Here is a 6825-nt window from a genome sequence, read left to right as displayed (position 1 = left end):
GAGGAAACTGGGGCACAGAACAGTTAAGTGACCTGCCTAAGGACCCACAGCTGAATAGCAGAACAAGGACTCCCTGTAGAGTCTGGATTCTCAGCCTCTATATTCGGCTGCCTCATGCAATCCTTGTGTCTTCTTTTTTCTTTGAGAAAGGTTAGCCATGAGCTAACATCTGCTGCCAATCCTCCTCTTTTTGCTGAGGAAGACTGGCCTTGAGCTAACATCCGTGCCTATCTTCTTCTACTTTATATGTGGGATGCCTACCACAGCATGGCTTGCCAAATGGTGCCGTGTCCACACCCGGGATCCGGGCCAGTGAATCCAAGGCTGCAGAGGTGGAACATGCACACTTAACTGCTCCGCCATTGGCAGGGGCCCCCTTTGTGTCTTCTTAAAGACAGTCTTGCCAGGCAGATATCATTTCCTGATTTTACGGGAGAGACATCTGAGGTTCAGCTATGGCCAGGCACTTGCTCCATGTCGCCATATTGGATTTGGACCCCAAACCCAGTACTATCTAATTCCAAAGTCGGAGGGCTCCCCACCACCACTCAGCTCTGCTTGTGAGCTTGGGGGAGCCAGAAGGGCCTCCCCCTCTCCAGAACGAGAATGGTTTGAGCCTCCTTCTCATGGTCAGGTATTTCTGCAGGAGCCACCCCAGTCGAGGGGAGGTCTCTGAGGCTTCTAGACTCAGAGCTGTCATGAGGCTGCAGCTCCTCAGAATTTCTTCAGTCTTCACCTCCCTGGTTAAGTGCCAGGGACTTCGTTCCATGTTGGAGTGTCGCTAGGCTCCAGGTAGTGGGCTCAGCAGGGTGAGGGAGGCCCTTTGAGTCACTGAAGAAAGCAAAGCCTTGAGGCCCCACAGCCCCCGCCCCAGGCCCAGAGGCCGTGCCTCAATACTTTGGAAATGTGTAATTCGCACCCTCATCCTCCTCCCACAGACCTGGGGTTCTGCTGCTGCTGATTCATTTTGAGAAGCTCCACTTTCCACAGCAGCAGGAGGAAGGTCTGTCCCCCCCTCCCCGGAGCCATGTGTGTTTGCTATGATTCATCAGATCGTCTGCAATCGCCTCAAAAATAGCCCTTACGCAATCCGGGAGCCGCTGGGAGCCTCGCGGCGCAGGGGCTTCCCCTCTTAGTCACCCTCTGGGCCTCGGTCCACTTCCACGCAGCCACGGGAACGCGGAGGGACAGGCACATGCCCAAAAGAGGAACTTGGGAAATTAGCAGGCGGGGTGAAGGCCGCCCCCCGCTGTTGGCAACTGCGATGAGGCAAGATCGCAGCTGTGTGGCTCCTGTAGAAGTGAAATGTGCACCGTAAACAGAATCTCCCAGGGCCCAGGGTGGCCTGCCCTGAGCCCTCTGGTCCCAGGGTCTGTGGACAGGAAGAAGGCCCTGGGCAGGGCTGACTTGAGCTTTCTGCAGATCTGGATATTTGGTGGTGAGGCAGGCTGCTGGCCTGGGCTAAAGCTGGTCTGAGCACAGGGAGGACCCCAAGATGGACAGAAGGGAGGGACGTATTCCCATAGGGAGCTCCTGCTGCTGGCCCTGAACACCTTCTGGTCCAATGTTTTTTGATTCTGGCTTCCCACAGAGTCAGGGGATGAAGGGAGTGAGGAGGGCGGAGGTGGGGGGGCGGGGTCTTAGAATAAACAAGGATGCTCAGGCTTCATCTCAGAGATTCTGATTCAGTTGATGGGGGTGGAGCCCAGGCATTGGTGTTTTTTAAAAGCAGACATTTTAGAGCTGAGCACTACTTGGCTCGTCCAACCCCTCGCTTTCCATATGAGACTAGACCCAGAGAGCAGAAGGGATATAGCCAAGGTCACACAGCAGCTAGTGGCAAAGACTGGACTTGAACTTTAACTTGGCCTACAAAGCCCTACCCATTATCTCATTAACTCTCTGAATTCTGACTTTACCTCTCCTCTCTCTCCCTCTCTCTCCTCTCCCCCCTCTCCCCACACTCACTCTCTCTTCTGTTTCCTCTCTCTCTCCTCTTTCTTCTCTCTCCCACCTCAGGGCCTTTGCACTGCCTGTTACCCCTGCCCTTACCCTAAATCCTCATGATTCTAAGTCAGCAGCTCTCTGTGCCTCTCTATTTCCTCATCTCACTTTATTTTTCTTCCTGGCACAATGTGACCTTGTATCTGTGCTTGTTCATTGCCCCTTCCTCCGTTAGAATGGGGAGCTTCTTGCTGTACCCCCAGCCTGCACACAGCGACTGGCACATAGCAATTGCTCAATAAATACATTTGTCAATTGGATGGATGACCCCAGCACAGTGTTCACACTGACACCAATGCCCCAGACCCACATCCACACCAACCATCTCCCAAGCCTTGGGGTCACATGTTTCTCCTCAAGGACTAGCTCATGAATACCCACAAAACAAGCTCAAACCCAAACCATTTCTCTACAAACAGCAGCTCCAAGGCCGGCCCTTGGAGGACCAAGGGCTGCTTCGTAACCAGCACACCAGGATGACCACAGCCAGAAAAAAGTTGTCCCAGCCCAGAACCCTTTTGGGAAGGACCTTCTAATGATGCTCCCACTGATCAAATGTGTTCAGACTCCCCTGAAGAACTGACCTTCCCAATTTACTGGCCCCATTACTTTGCAGCCACCATCTTGTTTTCAACCAATAGTAACTCATGTACATACAGCTATTTATCGATCAGAAAATGATTTCACAAATACGCTCAATCCTCACAGCAGACCTGGGAGCTGGGTGTCACTGCCCCTCACTTTACAGATGAAGCCCCTGGGGCCCGGAAAAGCCAAGTCACTGGTCCAGGATCTCACAGCAAAGACACATCCAAGAGCAGACTTGATGCTGAGTCTTGGCAAAGGCCGGTCCTCCACGCTGGCCTCCACCCCAGCTGCCACTCCATACTGGGTGCGATTGATCACGTGCCTCAGTACCAAGCGTTGCTCTGGATCATATTTGGCTGTTGCCAGACATCTCCTGGAAGATGAAAGCTTTGCCACGCTGGAAGTGGTACCAAAGATCAGGTCTCAGCTTCTGAAAGTCAGTCCACAAGCGGGATTGATGATGCTGTCAGTGATACCACCTGTTTCAGCTTGTGTTCCCCAAAAAGCAGAGCCTAAGTCAAGGACTAGGGTTCACAGAGTTTATTTAGGAGGGTGACCCCAAGAAGCAGAAATGAGGGGTGGCGGGAATGAGTCAGGGAAGGAGGAAAGGTCAATATAATTGTGCGCTTTTGAAGTTGTCCCTTGTAGACACAGGAGCTAGATTCTTCGGGACCTCTGACTTCTGGGCTGCCCCTGCACTCCCGCAACCGGGCCTGAGGCAGAAAACCAGAGAGTCACGTGTCCATTGCCTGAGGTGGGAGGTTGTGAGCAAGAGTCAGAACTCACATGGAACCATCCACCCACCACGGGTGCAGCTGAAAGCAGACCCAGGCCTCAGGATGTGCGCAGGGCACCAAAGCATCCCCCATAGCGACATGGTTGGAATAAGTCCACAGTCTCCCCTGGTGACAGCTTTGAAAGTAGTCCAAGTGTGTCTATTTGAAAGAAAAAGCTAGTCATGCCTCCCATCCGGTTCTGACCATCAAAGACTCACAGTTATATATGTCAGCAGTTTCTCAGCAACTTCCTGGACTAATAGCTGGAGTAGGGCCCTCCACCAACGCGCAGCATCCTGGAGGGCTCCTGTGCCCCTTTCTTGGGTCTCCAGCACCTGTCAGTCACTCTAAAGCTCTACCAGGTACCAGGTCTTCCCAGGCTGAACCCCAGGCTCAGGGTCCTTCTTCCCACGAGCGGTCCTCACCAAGCCCTGTGGCTCAGGCCCTATGAATGTGGTGCTAGCGAGGCCTGGCCCTTCACCCAGCCTCCTTATGGTGCAGGTAGGGCCACCAAGCAGAAGTGACTGGCCCAAGGCCCTCCGCAAGTTAGAGGCATCTGGTCCCACAGGCTTTTGTGCGTAGACCCAGGACCAGCTATGTAATTTGCAGGGCCCAGAGCAAAATGAAAATATGGGGCCCCTTGTTCAAAAAGTATTAAGAATTTCAAGACAGTGACAGCAGAACCAGTTAAACCAAGGGCAGGGTCCCTCTGAGGGCAGGGGCCTATGCAGTCATACAAGTGACACACCCATGAAGTCGACCCGGTGTAGACCCCACCTTTCCCAAAGAAATTCCAAAGAGTCGGGGTGGGGGGGCAGGGTCACTTCCAAAACAACAGCTTTCCAGCCAGATGAGCCTGGGTTGGAATCCCAGCTTTGCTTCTCACCTGCTGTGCAACTCAGATGTGAATTGCTTCATCTCTCTGAGCCTCAATTTCCTTATCTGTAGAATGGGGATGAGATGACAAATTACATGTAACATACATGGCACAAGAAAGGCACTGAGCGAATATGAGTCCTTCACACCTCCCACCCGCATATGTCTTTGTTCCCTTTGAGGCTAGAAGAACCAAGACACACACACACACATATACCATGACCACCACTACCACCACCACCACCACTACCACCTTGGCCATGGTCTTAGCCCCAAAGTAACAGCTGGAGAAAGTTGGGGAACAGTGTCCAAGCACTGCTGCCTGGGGCCGGTGTCCAGTGAGAAGAGGGGCCCTGGACTCCCCATCCTCATTTGTCCCCACCCCCACCCTGGGCCATCTGCCGGCCTGGACCCACCAAGTCTAGCTCTATGCCTTCCTTCTCCAAAGAAGAACCAGAGGCTCCCGAGGTTGCAGTTCTTCTTTCTGAGCCTCTTTTTCTCCAGAGGGAAGGAGAACAAAGGGAGAGGGAGGTAGCGTTGGGCCCCCACTGACTCATCATGGCACCGTGGGCAGGTCACAAATGATGATCCTGGCCCTGGCTTTCCCGTCTCTAAAATGGGGCTAATGATGCCTGCCACTCGCCTCGGCGACAGCATGTTTGGAGAGCATTCATTACAGCTGTGTGGCTGCTGTCCTTGTGCTTTAGTTAATGATATGCTGCCCTGGTGAGGCCCCAGAGGGCCCCGGAAGCTTTGGGAAAACACATTCTTACCCATCTTCAAAGCATCCCTGAGAAGTAGGTGGGAGGCAAGTCTCAGGTTATGGGGAGGGAGACGACTGAGGCAAGCACCTTTGGGGCAGAGAGAGGGCTGGAATGAAGGCCCGGGAAGCCCCGATGAGGAAGAGTGGTGAAGGTGTTTGGTGATGGACACGGCTGGGTTCAGGTCACCGCTCTGCTGAGAACAGGTTCCCAGCCTCAGGCAGGGCGGCCTCTCCAAGCCGCAGCCGGAAGAGGGAGCAATAACGCCCACTTCTTGGAGTCCTGGTGGGAGGACGTGGGAGTCTGTCAGGGCACACGCTGGCCCCCCGTGCGTGGTCAGGGACTGTGTGCCTGGACGTCCTGCTTCCGCCCTAAGGAACGAGGAGTGATGTGCGGGACCAGCCCCATTTCATGTCCACTTTTGACATTTTCGGTGACAGCGGTTTGCTGCACCTTCTCCTCTTGGTAAAATCACATTTTACATCTTTGTTAGGCCGTGTGTCATCCCTCTCAGGACTCAGATAGTGTGTGGTGATGGGTGACCAGGCTCCCGTCGTCCTCCTGGCGGCGCCTGGTCCTGCCTTGCCTACCCAGGGGGAGATGTCCTGGGGGGTTGGAGGGTGGAGGGCGAGCTGCGCTCCCGTCACAAGCAAAGCCTGGTGGGAAGGACAGATGTTTATGAAGTGCCCACCTTGTCCCCCGAGCACATAGGCCTCTCATTGGCTCCTTCCAATGGACTGTGTGAGATTTCTACAGCGTTCACTTGAGAAAATGGTGGCCCAGAGAGGTGAAGCGACTTGCCTGAGGTCACACCATTATTGAGAGGCAGAGCCAGGATCCAAACCGAGGTCTTGGTGTCCTGTAAGCCCATTACAGTTGTGGCCCTTGAGGCTGGAAACCCAGCTAGAGTTGCCATCTCGCCCAATCTCTCAGCTTGGGGCTGAAGAAATGAGTGCTCAGAGAAGTCAGGGAGAAAGATTGGAGCAACCGGAATCAAGCTGGGCTGTGCCTTGGGCCTTCTCTGCTGCCTCGCCTCGGCTGGGGTGGCTTGGAGAAGTGAGTGGGTGGCCCTCGGGGCGCTGACCACAGGCACATGCTGGCCCTGACTCAGGGACCAGGAATCCCTGGGAGTGTGAAGCATGGTCGGGAGCAGCTTCTCGGGTCAGAGCAAATGCTGCTTTAGTCACTCATCCACCCACTAAGCAGCTACCCTGTGCCAGGCCTTGGCGGCGCAGACCAGAACGACACACGGCTGTGCCCTCCAGGTGACATTATCCACACAGCTGGGGATGCAGAAGCTCAGGGAGGCAGCTTGTCCAAGGCCACACTGTGCTTGCTGGCAGAGCCGAGACAAGAACCCAGAACAAACCCAATGTTCCTTCCTCTATACCGTCTGCCATTGGCCAAGGGAAGAGGGACTCCAGCAGTTAAGAGAGGGAACAGTGACCAAGCCATTTATTGTCCAAACCAGGACTCTTTTGAAAGTGAAAGAGGATGCTATTAATAATAATACTAGGACCACAGGCATAAACCAGGTTGTCCCAGGTAAACCGGGACTCATGGTCACACCAACCATGAGACTGTGACATGCCAGCCACTATGCAAGGAGCTTGCCCACTGACTGAATTGTCACATCAGCCCTGAAGAGTAGATGTTGGTGTTCCATCCCCATTTGACTGGTTCAGAAACTGAGGCTCGCAGGAGGAATAGAACCTGCTCAAGATCCCAGAGCTAACAGGCAGCAGCAAAAGAGGGCTGAGAGGAGAGAATCCGGGTCCTGAGGGAAGAAAGAGAAAAGCAGGGCGAAGGGTCAACTGGTC

At 54.1% G+C, this 6825-nt stretch overlaps 1 long non-coding RNA gene across 1 annotated transcript; it reads right to left on the bottom strand.

Moving 5' to 3' along the window:
- Positions 1 to 2946: 2946 nt before the first annotated feature.
- Positions 2947 to 4758, bottom strand: LOC139085337 (uncharacterized). Its single transcript, XR_011543620.1, has 3 exons — positions 4661 to 4758; positions 4255 to 4310; positions 2947 to 3305 (listed from the first exon to the last, which is right to left on the bottom strand). It is a non-coding gene; the product is annotated as an uncharacterized lncRNA (long non-coding RNA).
- Positions 4759 to 6825: the final 2067 nt, after the last annotated feature.

This window comes from Equus przewalskii, chromosome 8 (assembly GCF_037783145.1).
Source record: "Equus przewalskii isolate Varuska chromosome 8, EquPr2, whole genome shotgun sequence".
Classification (NCBI taxonomy): domain Eukaryota; kingdom Metazoa; phylum Chordata; class Mammalia; order Perissodactyla; family Equidae; genus Equus; species Equus przewalskii.
The sequence above is the reverse complement of the archived record's forward strand: the minus strand, read 5'-3'. Positions and strand labels throughout refer to the sequence as shown.